Consider the following 16,372-nt stretch of genomic DNA (forward strand, 5'->3'; position numbering starts at 1 on the left):
ATCGTTAAATCGTGTTAGTGCGCACTAAATCGAGTTAGTGCGCACTAACTCCCCGTTAGTGCGCACTAACTCGATTTAGTGCGCACTAACTGAAAATGATACAAATAAACACTTTCCAGGTCACTGAAGGTCAGTTAGGAATGAATATGTGTTCCTATTGGCTGGCTGCCCTCTTATCTATTGATGTTACCAAGGTTACCACTGAGGTGATGGTTGGGGGGATGGGAAATGGAACTGGAAACTAACGAACACCAACAGAAAATGAAACAAAGTGTTCACACTTCCCAGGTCAGTAAAGGTCGTCACTTAGGAATGAATATGTATGTATGTATTCCTATTGGCTGGCTGTGCTCTTATCTATTGATGTTACCAAGGCTAACACTGAGGTAATGGTTGGGGGGATGTGAAATGGAAACAGTTGGAAGCTTGACAAAAAAAGTAATGTAATGATCAGCACTCATGTGACTAGAACTTGTTTGTTTATTATTTTTGTTAGCAGGCACCTGAAATGCTAGTGCATGTTGAATTTGCCAATCACTGTGCATTTTAGAAAGGTGGTCCTGGCTGGAACTGTACACAGTTCAAATATATGTAATTGATTGTTGGTAAGTGTATTTTTTAAGTAGCCACACTGGCACAAGTATGTTTACTTTTCCTCCTACTTAACTCACTAGCTCAGCTTTGTAAGAAGGGCTTCTCTGCTTGTGTGTTTTTGTTTGGTGTGAGGAGAGCAGAAACATCAGATCTTTATTCAATCTACTACAGTCATCTCTTACAGTGCCCTATCCCTATTAATACCAGGAGTGTTGTGATCTTCCTGCACACAGTGCCCTAACCCTGATACCAGTCTGAGACAGCTCCCTCCCTGCATTACTAGTGAGAGGCTGGCTTCACAGACAGGGGGGAGCTGCCTGACCCTCACTCCTGACTTCCCCCATGTCCCAGCTAGTGAATGGTGTGTGGGTGAGGGGGGGGGGGAGGAGGATGGTGAAGTCTGAGACAGCTCCCTCCCTGCATTACTAGTGAGAGGCTGGCTTCACAGACAGGGGGGAGCTGCCTGACCCTCACTCCTGACTTCCCCCATGTCCCAGCTAGTGAATGGTGTGGGGGTGAGGGGGGGGGGGGAGGAGGATGGTGAAGTCTGAGACAGCTCCCTCCCTGCATTACTAGTGAGAGGCTGGCTTCACAGACAGGGGGGAGCTGCTTGACCCTCACTCCTGACTTCCCCCATGTCCCAGCTAGTGAATGGTGTGTGGGTGAGGGGGGGGGGGGGGAGGATGGTGAAGTCTGAGACAGCTCCCTCCCTGCATTACTAGTGAGAGGCTGGCTTCACAGACAGGGGGGAGCTGCCTGACCCTCACTCCTGACTTCCCCCATGTCCCAGCTAGTGAATGGTGTGTGGGTGAGGGGGGGGGGAGGATGGTGAAGTCTGAGACAGCTCCCTCCCTGCATTACTAGTGAGAGGCTGGCTTCACAGACAGGGGGGAGCTGCCTGATCCTCACTCCTGACTTCCCCCATGTCCCAGCTAGTGAATGGTGTGTGGGTGAGGGGGGGGGGGGAGGAGGATGGTGAAGTCTGAGACAGCTCCCTCCCTGCATTACTAGTGAGAGGCTGGCTTCACAGACAGGGGGGAGCTGCCTGACCCTCACTCAAGCAGAGAAGCCCTTCTTACAAAGCTGAGCTAGTGAGTTAAGTAGGAGGAAAAGTAAACATACTTGTGCCAGTGTGGCTACTTAAAAAATACACTTACCAACAATCAATTACATATATTTGAACTGTGTACAGTTCCAGCCAGGACCACCTTTCTAAAATGCACAGTGATTGGCAAATTCAACATGCACGTGTCTGCTAACAAAAATAATAAACAAAGAAGTTCTAGTCACGTGAGTGCTGATCATCACATGTCAAGCTTCCAACTGTTTCCATTTCACATCCCCCAACCATTACCTCAGTGGTAACCTTGGTAACATCAATAGATAAGAGCACAGCCAGCCAATAGGAATACATATTCATTCCTAAGTGACCTTTACTGACCTGGGAAGTGTGAACACTTTGTTTCATTTTCTGTTGGTGTTCATGAGTTTCCAGTTCCATTTCCCATCCCCCCAACCATCACCTCAGTGGTAACCTTGGTAACATCAATAGATAAAAGGGCTGCCAGCCAATAGGAACACATATTCATTCCTAACTGACCTTCAGTGACCTGGAAAGTGTCTATTTGTATCATTTTGAGTTAGTGCGCACTAACTCGAGTTAGTGCGCACTAATCGGAAAAAATGATTTTTAACGATTTTTCAACGAAATAATCGTGCCAAACACGATTTTCTTCTCCTGCCACACGATTTCTATCGTTAAGACGATATGGAAAACGATTCACATCTCTACTAAGCAGTCTGTAAGGTTACAGCCAGTTCACTAGTTAGCATCCCCCACTCTGAATTTGCCACACCCAATCAGGTTAAAACTGGTCACCTTTAGGAACCTTCCAGTCCTTTAGCTATTAAATGATCCCTCAGCACTTTTGTGCCAATATTAAACAGATTATTATAGAATAGCTATTCAATAAGAAAAATGCAGGTAAACTGAATCTTTAAACAAACAATTAGCAAGGACCAAAACAACTAATATACAATACCAAACCTAGAGAAGGTATAAACAGAGCAGTTCTTCTTCAAAGAGAGCCCAGAGCACTTTTAGAAGCCCACTCAAAAAATCCTGAAAATCAAGCTAGGGCATATTTTCAGGGTATGGCTTATTTTCGGGAAACACTATATTTGTGGCCATAAATCACACTCTTGGTTTACTATAATGCTTTTAATATATCAATTTCACTCTGAATGAGATGTTTTGTTATTGTTAACATACTATAGGATATGTTTTCCCATAGTTTTTACTTACATTTTCTTTCACATTCTCCTCCTAATGGATGGTTTTCTGTAATGTCCTCTTTTATTATGGTTATGTACCCTTTCATTAGAAATGGTTTCTCAACCTGCTTTCAATAAAGTCCGCCTTCTCTGAGCTCTTGCCCTTTACCGATACCTTGTTTGTGATTGGATGTTATCTACGTTTGCTAGGACATTTTGATTGGTTTGGTGCTTTTTTCCTTGGCGTTTTTAAAGCTATGATGAGTTTGCACTCCCTGTATATGAGGAATTATTAATTATAAGGTATGTGTTTACTGACTTTTTTTTTTTTTATAGGTTATGATTTGGTCCTTATTTTGTAATATCTGTTTCTATTTTAACTTTCAGTGTGTATGAACATATTGTGTTGTCTCTCCCGGTGTAGCCTTTGGGAGAAACATGGGGTTTGTGTCAGGGGGTCATTTTATTTATGTTACCTTGAAGATGCTGAAACAGTGGAGTTGTCATGAGAAATAAAGAATTGAGTGTTTTTTTAAATTGAATTTGGACCTTTACTTTTTCCATGCTCTGACTCTCTTGAACTAATACAAACAAAGCATGCATTGAAATACCTATATGCTAATGCCAGAAGTCTAAGAAGTAAGATGGGAGAGTTAGAATGTATTGCACTGAATGAAGAGGTAGATATAATTGGCATCTCAGATTCCTGATGGAAGGAGAAGGCTGGAATCCATGGAGAATTTTCTGAGGCATTTGAATCTGTGATTGCTGAATTTCCCTCTTCATGATGTCCTTAAAATTCCTCTAGAAGTGGTTCCCGCTGTAAAGAAGATTCTGTTTCTCCCTCAGAGCAGAGTTCTATTCAGTTCTGTCCTCCTAATAATGTGGTGGATTTTTCAAATTTATCTGAATATTTAGAAAATTCTAATGTGGAGGTAACAGATATCTATTTTGTTTGTGTCCTTTTCTGAGCAAGACCTGAGTCTGGTTATGAAATTTTATTTTAAGAGTTTAAATGTTTCTTATTTTGGGGGCTTGGTCTGAATTTATCCAGAACTACTCAGTTACATCACAAAGCTTTCCTGTCGGTGCTGTTGCGCGTCCTGGCCACGTGGGTGCCCCGACCAGGCCTGCTCACCTCGCGTTGCCCTCTACGAGCTCCAGTCTTGCCGCTGCTGCCAGCTCCCTGCGTCCCCAACGCTCATTGTTCTCTTATATCCTTTTTCCTCCCCCCTTCTGTTTCCATGGGAAAAATAAGAGATGATTTTGTTTTGTGTTTTTTCTTTTTCTATTGTTGCTAATTGTATTAGAAATTTGTTATTTGTAAAGACTAATAAATAAAACATGAAAAATAAAAGACTAGGTGAAAAAGAGGCTTTTATAACCAAAAGAACTTAGTTAAAAAATTGGAAGAAAAATCAATCTGAAGAAAACAGGAAAAAGCATAAGCATTGGCAAGTTAATTGTAAAACATTGGTAAGAATGGCTAAGAGAGAATGTGAAACGAAACTGGCCATAGAGGTAAAAAGTCATAATAAAAACTTAAAAAAAAAATATATATATCCGAAGCAGAACGCCTGTAAGGGAATCAGTTGGACTGTTAAATAATCAAGAGGCACTTCGGAAAGATAAGGCCATTGCGGAAAGATTAAACAAATTCTTTGCTTCAGTTTTACCAGTGACAGTCCCTCATAAGCAACTTCTTAGGAAATTCAAAAGTCATGGGATGGGGTCAGTGTCCTATTGTGGATTGGGGACTCGTTTAAAGATAGAAAACAGAGAATAGGTCTAAATGGTTAATTTTCTCAGTGGAGAAAGGCGAATACTAGTGTGCCCCAGGGGTTCTTCTGGGACCATTGGTTTCTTAATATGTTTATAAATGACCTGGAATTAGGAATGACTGAGGTAATCAAATTTACTGATGACGTACAAAATTATTAAATCACAAAAGGATTGTGAGAAATTGTAAGAGGACCTTGCAAAACTGGGAGACTGGGCATGCATATGGCAAACGAAATTTCATGAGGGCAAGTGCAAAGTAGTGCACTTAGGGAAGAGTAATCCAAATTATAACTACTCAATGCAAGGTTCCACATTAGGACTCACCATTCAGGGAAAGGATCTAGACGTCTTCTTTGATATGTTAAAATCTTCTGTTCAGTGTGCTGCAGTGGTCAAAAAAGCAAATAGAATGTTAGGAATTATTAGGAAAGGATTAGTGAATAAAACGGAGAATGTCATAGTAACTCTGTATCACTCCATGGTGAGACCACACCTTGAGTACTATGTACAGTTCTGGTCGCAGCATCTCATAAAAGATATAGTTGCACTGGAAAAGGTTCAGAGAAGGACGACCAAAATGATAAAGGAAATAGAACAGCTCCCCTGTGAGGAAAGACTAAAGAACTTTGGCAATAGAAGTCTATAAAATCATGAGGACTAGAACAGGTAAATATGAATTGATTATTTACTCTTTCAGATAATAGAAGGACTAGGGGCACTTCATGATGTTTAGCAAGTAGCACATTTAAAACAAATCGGAGAAAATTCTTTTTCACGCAACACACCAAATAAGTTCTGGAATTCATTACCAGAGAATGGGGTTAAGGCAGTCTGTGTAGCTGAGTTTTAAAAAAGGTTTGAATATGTTCCTGGAGGAAAAGTTCATAAACTATTCAATTGACTTGGGGTAGATTTTAAGACGTGCGTGCGTGCGTCCAATGTTCTCACACTACCCGGCGCGCGCACATAGACGTGATTTTATAACACATGTGCGCGTCTCAAACAAAACCTTAATACATTTTTCACCTGAATAGGCAGTTAAATAGAGGTCACCTCTGAATAATATGCTCTGTGCAACCTAAAATGGCCATTTTGTCCAGGTGCTGCAGCCCGATAACACTTCTCAGGGGCTTGACCTATACTTTGATTCAAGCGCTGACTAGACCAGTAGTCATGGCCCATGGTGCATACGTAAAAGACTTGCACTAAGAGACTTTACAGGCAACTGGAAGCAAAGATATAATTACATAAAGACATGATGTCACTTTTTAATATAAGTTTTTGCCAATATTCATGTGCAAATATCTCTGTGTGGTTTTTAAATCATTTTTTTCTTTGTCATTTGAAAGAGCATCTTTTTTTCTACAAAAGATACCCTGTTTCATTTTGAATCTGATCTTGCTTTGGTCAGAATTAAGGCCTCAATGATATACATCATTTGCATGCATAGGTGAACTATGTTAAAGCGTCTTTGGAGCCCTGTTGTGTAACATACAAATGAGCTAAAGATGTGAAATTGTACGTTTTGTGTATTTACATATTTGTCTTTAAGAGTTAATTGTTCATCACATGTAAAAAAAAAAAAATGTATTTACATAATTTCTTGGATTGATAATTTGTAAAACTTTTTTGTATTGTTTTTATTACATACTTCTCACGTTGAACTAAGATTACAATAGGAATCTTAGTTTCATTTTCTGTTTGAGGTAGGAAAGTAAAATCTTATCTTTAGAATCATTTTTTCTGAATAGTTAATTTCACTGAAATTCAAATTTTCAATGTCTGTTTTTTGTCTGTATCTTAATTACATTTTTTTTTACATTTTGCATGTTATTTGCCAAACTATACATTTTAGTGTTCAAATGAACTGCTTCAGCGTGCTAAAATATTCTATTTGAACTGACACAACATAAAAATAACCTAACTACTTTCAATTTACAAACTGTTAAAGTTATATTATTTGCAAACAAATTAGAAGTAAATGATTCACAGTGCACTCAACATTAAATGAAGAAACATTAATTCTTTATTTTCTAGATGTAAGCAATTTTGGTTGTACTGTGGGGTCATATCATACATGAATATCTGTATTTGGCAGACTCTGCCATTTCCAGTGAGACTTGGCGAGATTCACAGCGGATATGTACCTATTCAAATAAAAGTGGCCAGTTCACCCATTTTGCTGCTGGAAAGGAGGCAGAAGCAAATAGCTATTCAAGTAGATTCTTGAATAGTTCTGATGTAAGGTAAGGAGCAATGTATGGTTCAAGATGAGGAAGAAGTAGAAATGTTAAATATTCACTGAAGATGAGATTGTAGAATGACTGCTGGTGGTTGTCAGGGGTACATATGGGAGTGAGGTGGCCATGCCATTTGAGAAGTGTGCAATTAGCAAAACTGAAAGTGGTTAAAGCCTGAGGGGTAGATCTTAAAAGCCCTGCGCGAGTAAATCCTCCCAGATTTACGTGCGCAGGGCACTCGCGTGCCTATTTTGCATGGGCCGCCGGCGCGCACAAAGCTCTGGGACCCGTATAAGTCCCGGGGATTCGTAAAAGGGGCGGGAGGGGGTGTGTCCGGGGTGTGCAGGCGGGTGCGGGTCAGGGGCAGTCCGAGGTGGGTCTGGGGGCGTGGCGATGGTTCGGGGGCGGACCTCTAGTGAGACCATCACATTGGAGACAACCAAAATGAGGTCTAGGCAATTATTAAAGTTAGTTTCTTCTGTTTCAGACAGACCCATTCTATTACCGCTGGATAACAACTCTTGCTCAGCTAATAATTTTGTGATTGCTTTTAAGGTTAGTTCCATTTGTAAAGAGTTTACTGTTCCAGATGTCCTCATCTCATATTTCAACTAATTCAGATAATGCATTAGCTATCCCTGATTTTGGACTTTAATACTTCTCTGGGTAGTAAACTCACTTCTTTCATTCTGACATCTGCTGTTGGCACAAAGCTTTTGTTAAAGTCATTACACCTTACGGCTTGCTTCTCAGCTTGAGCCCATGCCTTTTTTCCCTGAAAAATCCTATTCTAGGATTAGCAGGACCCTTATCTGCTATTATTAAATCTTTTCTATTGTCTAGTATTGTTCTTGCACAATTAAAAATAGCTACTGACTCTGTTACCCAAACTAATATTTTGCACCTTTATCAGTAAAGGTTTAGATGAGTACAGCACTGAATCAGCCCTGTTGTCCCTTAGAATATCAGATTGAAGATCTGCTCAAACTTCATTCTGAATGCCCGACAGGGAGGCTCATTGTGCATGCGCATTTACTCTGAAACCTCCTGAACAGAGAGAGGTGAGGAGGGAAGGGGGACTATTTTCCTTGTCACTGTGCACAGATTGATGTAGCAAGAAGCTCCTTCTCACAGATTAGTAACTTGGAATTCCTGGTTCAGGAACTCTTGTTATAAACTGTCACCACCTCTATCAAAAGCGACAGGGCCAATTCTGAATGCATTGGAGGGGGTGTATTTTTTTTGGGAAAGATGGAGGACATGGATTAGTTGGATTTCTGGTGATATCAAAAGGCAGTTGGGGCCCTTTCTGATGACATTATATAGGGTGTGGTTTGGGGGCAGGTGGAGGTCAAGCTCTCTGGAATGCTGTTTCGATTGTGCTGCGACTATGTGAGTCCTTAAACTTTTAGAGATCTTTTGAAAATTGTCTTTTTAAGTCTTCATATTGCTGATTTTATTTAGTTTTTACTTATTCTGTGTGTTTGTTGTTTTAATGTAGATATGTTTTTTGTTACATAAAAATACAGTAATAAAAATGTTCCCTTTTTGTATATCACTTAGACCTATTGTAGTGTTAAGTGATTAAGAAATGTTAATAAATGTAAGTCAGGGCATGATCAGAGCTAATCCCATTCCCTTCTTCTGGAGTGAGTGGGGCATCAGTGAGGCCTACACCATAAGTGAATGTTGATTGACTGATATCATCTTTATCTCACCTGTCAATCAATTTAGTTGACAATTACCAATTCTACTGCTAATATCAAATTTTAAAGAACTCTAGGAGTGATAAAAGATAATCCAGATCAGTAAGCCTCTCAGTTTTGCAAAAACTGGTGAAAGTTATTGCTTTCTATTGCTTGATGTTTGGATAAACATGTACTGTATTTTTCGCTCCATAAGATGCACCTTGACCATAAGACACACCTAGGATTCAGAGGGGGGGGGGAAAAAAAAGTGTGCTAATGGAGCAAATTAGGGGTGTGCATACAATTTCTTTTGACCCCATTTTGTTTTCGGGTCTGGGGAGGGCCATTTCTGACCTCTTCCCGGATCAGAAAACTGGGCGACCGTCCATTGCTCCTACCATGTGACAGGGGCCGACCAATGGCACCAGTAGCCCCTGTGATATAGTAAGGGCAAAGGGCCACTGGCAGCCGACGTCCCAAGAGCAGGAGATCGCTCCGGGACCACCAGGAATTTTTGGCAAGTCTTGTGGGGATCAGGAAGGTGGGGGGGTTGTAGTTAATTATTATTTTTTTTATATTCACTCAATAAGATGCACAGACATTTTCCCCCCACTTTTTGGGGGGAAAAAGTGCATCTTATGCAGTGAAAAATATGGTATTTTAATGGGGGAACAACCACCATGGATTTAGCAAAGGGAAGATTTGCCTTACTATCTGTTTGAATATTGTGAAGGTCTAAATAAACATGTAGATAAGGATGAATTGATAGATTACAATGTATCTAGAATTTCAAATGCTATTTGATAAAGTCTTTCAAGAAACACTCCTTAGGAAATTTAAAAAAATCATGGCATAAGCAGTAATGTTTTGTTGTGGATTGGTAACTGGTTAAAGGATGGGAAGCAGAATAGGACTAAATTGTCATTTTCCCCACAGAAAATTGGTAAAAAGTGGAGTGCTTCAGTGATCTGTATTGCGATCAGTATTTAACATATCCATTAATTGACTGGGAAAGGGAGCAATGAGTGTGGTTATTAGATTTGTAGATAATATTATTCAAAGTAGCTCAAAACCTATGCATTTTTAGGTATAACTGAATCATGAGCTTTTATTGTCCCAGCTAGTAGCAATAGCAATACAGGAATGTTTTAGATTGTCCCTGACTGTCCTGAGGAAAGGATAGTGAGCCCTTGGGCCACTGTTAGGCTACATAAACTTATCTTGTGCTTTCATAAGATAAGACTCTAACAGGCAGCAGCTGATATGCCACAAGACTGTCTTTTACCTTCCCATTCACCTCCCCCTTGGGTTGAGCCTGCAGGTTCTGGTGGCCAGCAGAACTTTCTAGGCTCTGTATAAGGAAGATAGAAGTAAGTAAGGTTGGTGGCTAGGCTGAGGTCAAGGCAGGCAGAGAGCAAAGTGAAATCCAGGTCCAAGCTATGGTCAAAACAACAAGAAATCAAGTCGGGGGAGAAACACAAAAGGACAGATAGGAGAGGGCAAGCTGGAACAAGGCAAGAACACACAAGAACAAAACCAGGAACAAGGCAGGAACCCATTGTAGAAACTAGCTCTGCAGAAGACCTGTTGCAAAGGCATTGAGTGGTAGCTCTGAGCTTCCTTTATACTAGGCAGGATGTGATGCCATCAGGGAGTGTTACAGGAAGTCTATGCAGCCGGACCTTTGAAAAGGGATAGAGGAGGAAGTTCAGCCATGTTTCTGGGATGCTGCATGATGCCAGAGATGCTTCAAATTAGAGGTGAGGGGGCATTACACTGAGTGTGTACAGCAAGTCATGGTGGGCCAATCAGTCTCTTCTTGGTATCCTTTAGAAACTGGGGTGCCTCAGTGCTTGGTTCTATCAGCAACACTTTTTAACATATTTAAGACCTATCATTTGGCTTTAGTCTTATCTAGGTGTCTATTTACAAAATTTATTTGTTGCACATTCCACAGATTACCTTTATGCTGAAAATAAATATACAATTCTCAATTCCTATATCGTGATCTAAGATTTTTTTTTAATTTTAAGTGACAAATGTAATTTGGGTAGTCAGGCACTGCATGATTGCAAACAAATTAATGCTGAACATCTGGAAGACCGAACTTAGGATTCTATCCAGATTCCCCAATGCTGAAGATCCCCATTGATGACAGTAGATGACTGGATAATCCCTATTTCTAAACAAGTTAACAACTTGGGCATTATATTCGATTCTTCATTGTCCTTTCAATTGCAAGTTAAAGCCACAGTGAAATAATGTTCATTCTATAAACCGCTGTTGTGGAGATTGAAGCACTTTTTGGATTTTTATTTATTATTTTACTCTTGTATTCCACTGTTTCCATTAATGTTCAATGTGGATTACAAAAACCATACATATTATAATGCAAAATACATAACGTACAGATAAAACAAACAGTGCACATTATTTCATTCAATATATTAACTTATATTCCTGGGATGATCAATAAAAGTGCTAAGTGTTAGAATGAGCCTATATAAATAAATGTTCTTTAAGCTTTTTCCTGAACCGTAAGTAATCTTTCTCTTCACATACTTGAACATTTTCAAGCAGTACTGCAATAAATGATTGTTACTGGTTTGGACTATTGTAATGCTGTTTATATCAGGCTGCTGGCATCTTCATTAACTGTTTAGAATGCTATGGCTTTTGTGCTGACAGGTATGTGGTGATTTAACCGTATTTTGCCTGTACTGTTTTCTTTATATTGGCTATCACTTATGTAGCAAATTAAATCTAAGATCTTCTCTCAATAAATCGAGCATTCAATGATAAAAGTCCATATTGAATCGCCTTTGCAATAAAGATTTATGTCCCACCTCGTATCCTGTGTTCTTCTGATAGAGATTTTCTTCAGACTCTTTCTCTTTGTGTTTTGCATCTTTGTGAAAATTGAGAGGATTTTTTTGTGGCTATCCCAACAATGTGGACTATTCTACCTAATGATCTTAGAGCCATCCTATGTGTAACATAGAAACATAGAAATGACGGCAGAAGAAGACCAATCGGCCCATCCAGTCTGCCCAGCAAGCTTCACACTTCTTTCCTTTCATACTTATCTGTTTCTCTTGGCTCTTAGCAACCCTTGGTTCTATTTCCCTTTTCACCCCCACCATTAATGCAGAGAGCAGTGATGGAGCTGCATCCAAGTGAAATATCAAGCTTGATTAGTTAGGGGTAGTAACCGCTGCAACAAGCAAGCTACACCCATACTTAGTTTTTTACCCAGACTATATTATTCAGCCCTTATTGGTTGTTTTTCTTCTCCCCTGCCGTTGAAGCAGAGAGCTATGCTGGATAAGCGTGAACTATTAGTTTTACTTCTCCCTTGCCGTTGAAGCAGAGAGCTATGCTGGTTATGCGTGAACTATTAGTTTTACTTCTCCCCTGCCGTTGAAGCAGAGAGCTATGCTGGATATGTGTGAAGTATTAGTTTTACTTCTCCCCTGCCGTTGAAGCAGAGAGCTATGCTGGATATGTGTGAAGTATTCGTTTTTCTTCTCCCCTGCCGTTGAAGCAGAGAGCTATGCTGGATATGCATTGAAAGTGAAGTATGCATTGAAAGCCACATTAACTATCAACAAATATTGAATAAGCCTAATAATTGGTAATACCTATAGCCTATGAACTCTCTGTTAATTTTACATACTCTTACCCACCCCTGTTTTGTGTTTTGTTTTTTTGTTTTTTAATTTCAGGAAAAAATTAAAAGCACATTTATTCAAACTTTTGGGCAAGCATGAGTATTATGAAACTTATTGTGTCAGCTCTAGCTTAACAAATGCTTTCTAGATTTTTTAAATATTGGTTATGGAAGCATGCATATGTTTATTAGGTGACAGCTTTTCCTTGGGCAGTACTATTTGCCAATTGTGGGTTGGTGTGGGTTTTTTTTTTTTTTGTTTTTGCTCTTATCATTTTGTGTATATTTTTAATTTCAGTGTTTTAATTGTAACCTGCCTAGAAGTGATGATAGAGCAGGCAATAAATATTTTAAACAAATAAGTATTAGCCACATAGACTTGGGGATCGCCACCTTGTAGGTAATAAGCAATATGATGTGGACAACCCATTAGGATGTGATGGATGTGCTGTATATTTTCAAGTGATCTGATTGGCCACTGTTGGTGACAGGATGCTGGTTTTGATGGACTAGAATTCTAGCCCTGTATGGCACTTTTTATCGTTGAGATGCTACCTTTTGGAGATGTATCTGGATATAGTACTGCCCTTCCTACTCTGTACATTCTGCTTGTTGATTTGTCCTTAGTGAATGTTCTATTTTTTTTTTCCATCCTTTATCCTTTCCTGGATAAAGTTTATCCTTTCCTTTATCCTTTATCCTTTCCTGGATAAACTTTATCCTTTATCCTGGATATAACTTTATCCTGGATATAACTTTATCCTTTCCTGGATAAAGTTACACTCTGCTTTTGGGAGCAGCCTAAGCAGATGATTTCCCAGAGGAAGAAAGAGTGCTCTTGTGTCAACCCAGACCTTCAGAAGTCTGCCACCTTGGTTCCCAACCTCCCCAAGGAAGGGACTAAAGATATATTTTTCTTTTAAAATAAATGCTTTTTAATACTAATATTGTGTTGTCTTTTGTCGGGGGAGGGGGGGGTTCCTAGATTTACCAGTATATGTGTCTGTATAAAGGGTGTAGGTCTTTATAGTGTATACTTGGGAGAGAAATTGTGAGAAAGAGGTACAAGTAGGAGGAGAGCAAAATAAGTGCTGTTATATGCTTTGGCCTTTGAGGCACTGTCTGTTTAAAAGCAGCAGGAAATGGCTCCAAATGGGTTTTATTTGCAACTTTTTCTTCATCAGAAAGCTCATGCCTCAATAAATTGATTAGTCTATAAGCTGCCACCTGCCTCCTGTCATTTTTGCTACACTAGACTAACATGGCTATCCCTCTGAAGAACCAAACCTTCTCCCATATATATATATGGGAGAAGGTTTGTTTTCTGATGAGTCCAGAGTAGATTTTTTTTTTTTTATCTCAATAAGCAATATTCATGGTGTAGAAACAAAAACAGCACACTGCCCTGTTAACACCATCCCTACATTAAAGCATTGTGGTGGCAGCATTATGATCAGAGACAGTGCTTTCATTAGACAAACTAGGTGGTCACTTAGGGTGCCACAATTTTTGGGAGTTAGAAACCACCTGGTGTTGCCTATCCACTTTTAAGGCATGGCACAAAAAGAGAAAAGATAATAGATGCTAGGTAGATGTGAGGGTGGAGACAGAGAGGAAGCTTGGTGGGTGAGGGAATTGTGGTGCTAGGTGGAGATAGAGAGAGAGAGGATGCTGGGCACTGCAGAACGATAGCAGAGGATTGGGGTGATGCTGGTATGCTGAGTAGGGAGTGAAGAGGAGAAAGAAGGATGCTGCACTGGGAGATAGAGAGAAGGAATATGCATTGTGGACATGGGGCAAAAGGAAGAAGATGCAGAATCTACTGGCAAATGACGGTGAGGTGAATTTTGAGCAAGGTGAGAGAGGAATTCTGTACCAGAGCCGCCATCGATATGCAGGAGTATAAGGGGAAGGACACAAGATTTAAGGGTGCTTAATACCCTTGTTACTCCTCGGGGAATTCTGCAAACTTTATATTGGTCAAAATAACACAATTTACATGAGTCTTTTTGTAATTACATTTTAAATTAATACAGAAAAAAGTTATTATACATGCAGAATTTTAAATATTTTGAGCAGAATTTCCCTAGAAATTCACTGTAAGAGTGTCCCTTCCACTCGCTCTCCCTACTCCCCTGGCCACTTTGTCCTCTCAGGCCCCAACTCCTCTACCTGCCAGTATCTCTCCCCTTCACCTCTAGGCTCAACCCCTCCACTCTATTGCCAGTCCCAGAGTTTGATCCCGTTCTCAGCACTGCCCCTCACACAGGCTCCCCTCTGTCCCTCCCTCTCTCACATACATGCTCCTTCTCTCTAGTACACATACACACACCCTCATACAGGGTCCCTCACGCTCTTGCATGCACACATCCCCTCATACAGGGTCCCCCTCTCTTGCATACATACCCACACATGCTCCCTTTCTTTCTCACACATAAATCCTCACACAGTGCTTTTAATTCTGAATAATCATGAACATTAAAACCAAAATAGTTCCCAGAACCTTTTCTTGCCAAGTCCTAAATCATATAGCAGGAGATACAATATAAGAACATGCCATACTGGGTCAGACCAAGGGTCCATTAAGCCCAGCATCCTGTTTCCAACAGTGGCCAATCCAGGCCATAAGAACCTGGCAAGTACCCCAAAAACTAAGTCTATTCCATGTTACCATTGCTAGTAATAGCGGTGGTTATTATCTAAGTCAACTTAACAGGTAATGGACTTCTCCTCCAAGAACTTATCCAAACCTTTTTAAAACACAGCTATACTAACTGCACTAACCACATCTTCAGGCAACAAATTCCAGAGTTTAATTGTGCATTGCGTGAAAAAGAAACTTCTTCTCCGATTAGTTTTTAAATGTGCCACATGCTAACTTCATGGAGTGCCCCCCTAGTCTTTCTATTATCCGAAAGAGTAAATAACCGATTCACATCTACCCGTTCTAGACCTCTCATGATTTTAAACACCTCTATCATATCCCCCCCTCAGCCGTCTCTTCTTCAAGCTCAAAAGTCCTAACCTCTTTAGTCTTTCCTCATAGGGGAGCTGTTCCATTCCCTTTATCATTTTGGTCGCCCTTCTCTGTACCTTCTCCATCGCAATTATATCTTTTTTTGAGATGCGGTGACTAGAATTGTACACAGTATTCAAGGTGCGGTCTCACCATGGAGCGATACAGAGGCATTTATGACATTTTCCATTCCCTTTCTAATAATTCACAACATTCTGTTTGCTTATTTGACTGCCGCAGCACACTGAACCGACGATTTCAATGTGTTATCCACTATGATGCCTAGATCTCTTTCTTGGGTAGTAGCACCTAATATAGAACCTAACATTGTGTAACTATAGCATTGGTTATTTTTCCCTATATGCATCACCTTGCACTTGTCCACATTAAATTTCCTCTGCCATTTTGATGCCCAATTTTCCAGCCTCACAAGGTCTTCCGCAATTTATCACAATCTGCTTGTGATTTAACTACTTTGAACAATTTTGTATCATCTGCAAATTTGATTACCTCACTTGTCGTATTTCTTTCCAGATCATTTATAAATATATTGAAAAGTAAGGGTCCCAATACAGATCCCTGAGGCACTCCACTGCCCACACCCTTCCACTGAGAAAATTGTCCGTTTAATCCTACTCTGTTTCCTGTCTTTTAGCCAGTTTGTAATCCACGAAAGGACACCGCCACCTATCCCATGACTTTTTTTATTTTTCCTAGAAGCCTCTCATGAGGAACTTTGTCAAATGCCTTCTGAAAATCCAAGTACACTACATCTACAGGTTTATCTTTATCCACATAGATGGCCAGTCTGACACTGTTCTTCTCATTGTAATTTCTAGATGTTTGCAGTGTTGTCCTTCTCCTGTTCTCTTTCCTTTGCTTCCTCTTGTCAGAAGCCATGTTTATGTTCCATTGTGACATTATATTCACACTCCTATGAGTGGCTATATCCCACAACTAGGATCGACAGCCCTTAAATTATCTTAAGGCTAAAGAATTGTCTGTGCTTTTCTTTTTTAAGAACATAAGAATGGCCATTCTGGGTCAGACCAAGGTGTTATGAGCTCAGCATCCTGTTTCCAACAGTGGCTAATCTAGGTCACAAGTA

The 16,372-nt window shown here is 40.1% G+C and overlaps 1 protein-coding gene across 6 annotated transcripts in view; it reads left to right on the plus strand.

The window, feature by feature from the left end:
* The window catches only part of MBD5 (methyl-CpG binding domain protein 5), a 600,490-nt gene that overhangs the window by 37,164 nt on the left and 546,954 nt on the right, over positions 1-16,372 (plus strand). The window lies entirely within an intron of this gene.

Source organism: Rhinatrema bivittatum, chromosome 6, assembly GCF_901001135.1.
Source record: "Rhinatrema bivittatum chromosome 6, aRhiBiv1.1, whole genome shotgun sequence".
Lineage (NCBI taxonomy): Eukaryota > Metazoa > Chordata > Amphibia > Gymnophiona > Rhinatrematidae > Rhinatrema > Rhinatrema bivittatum.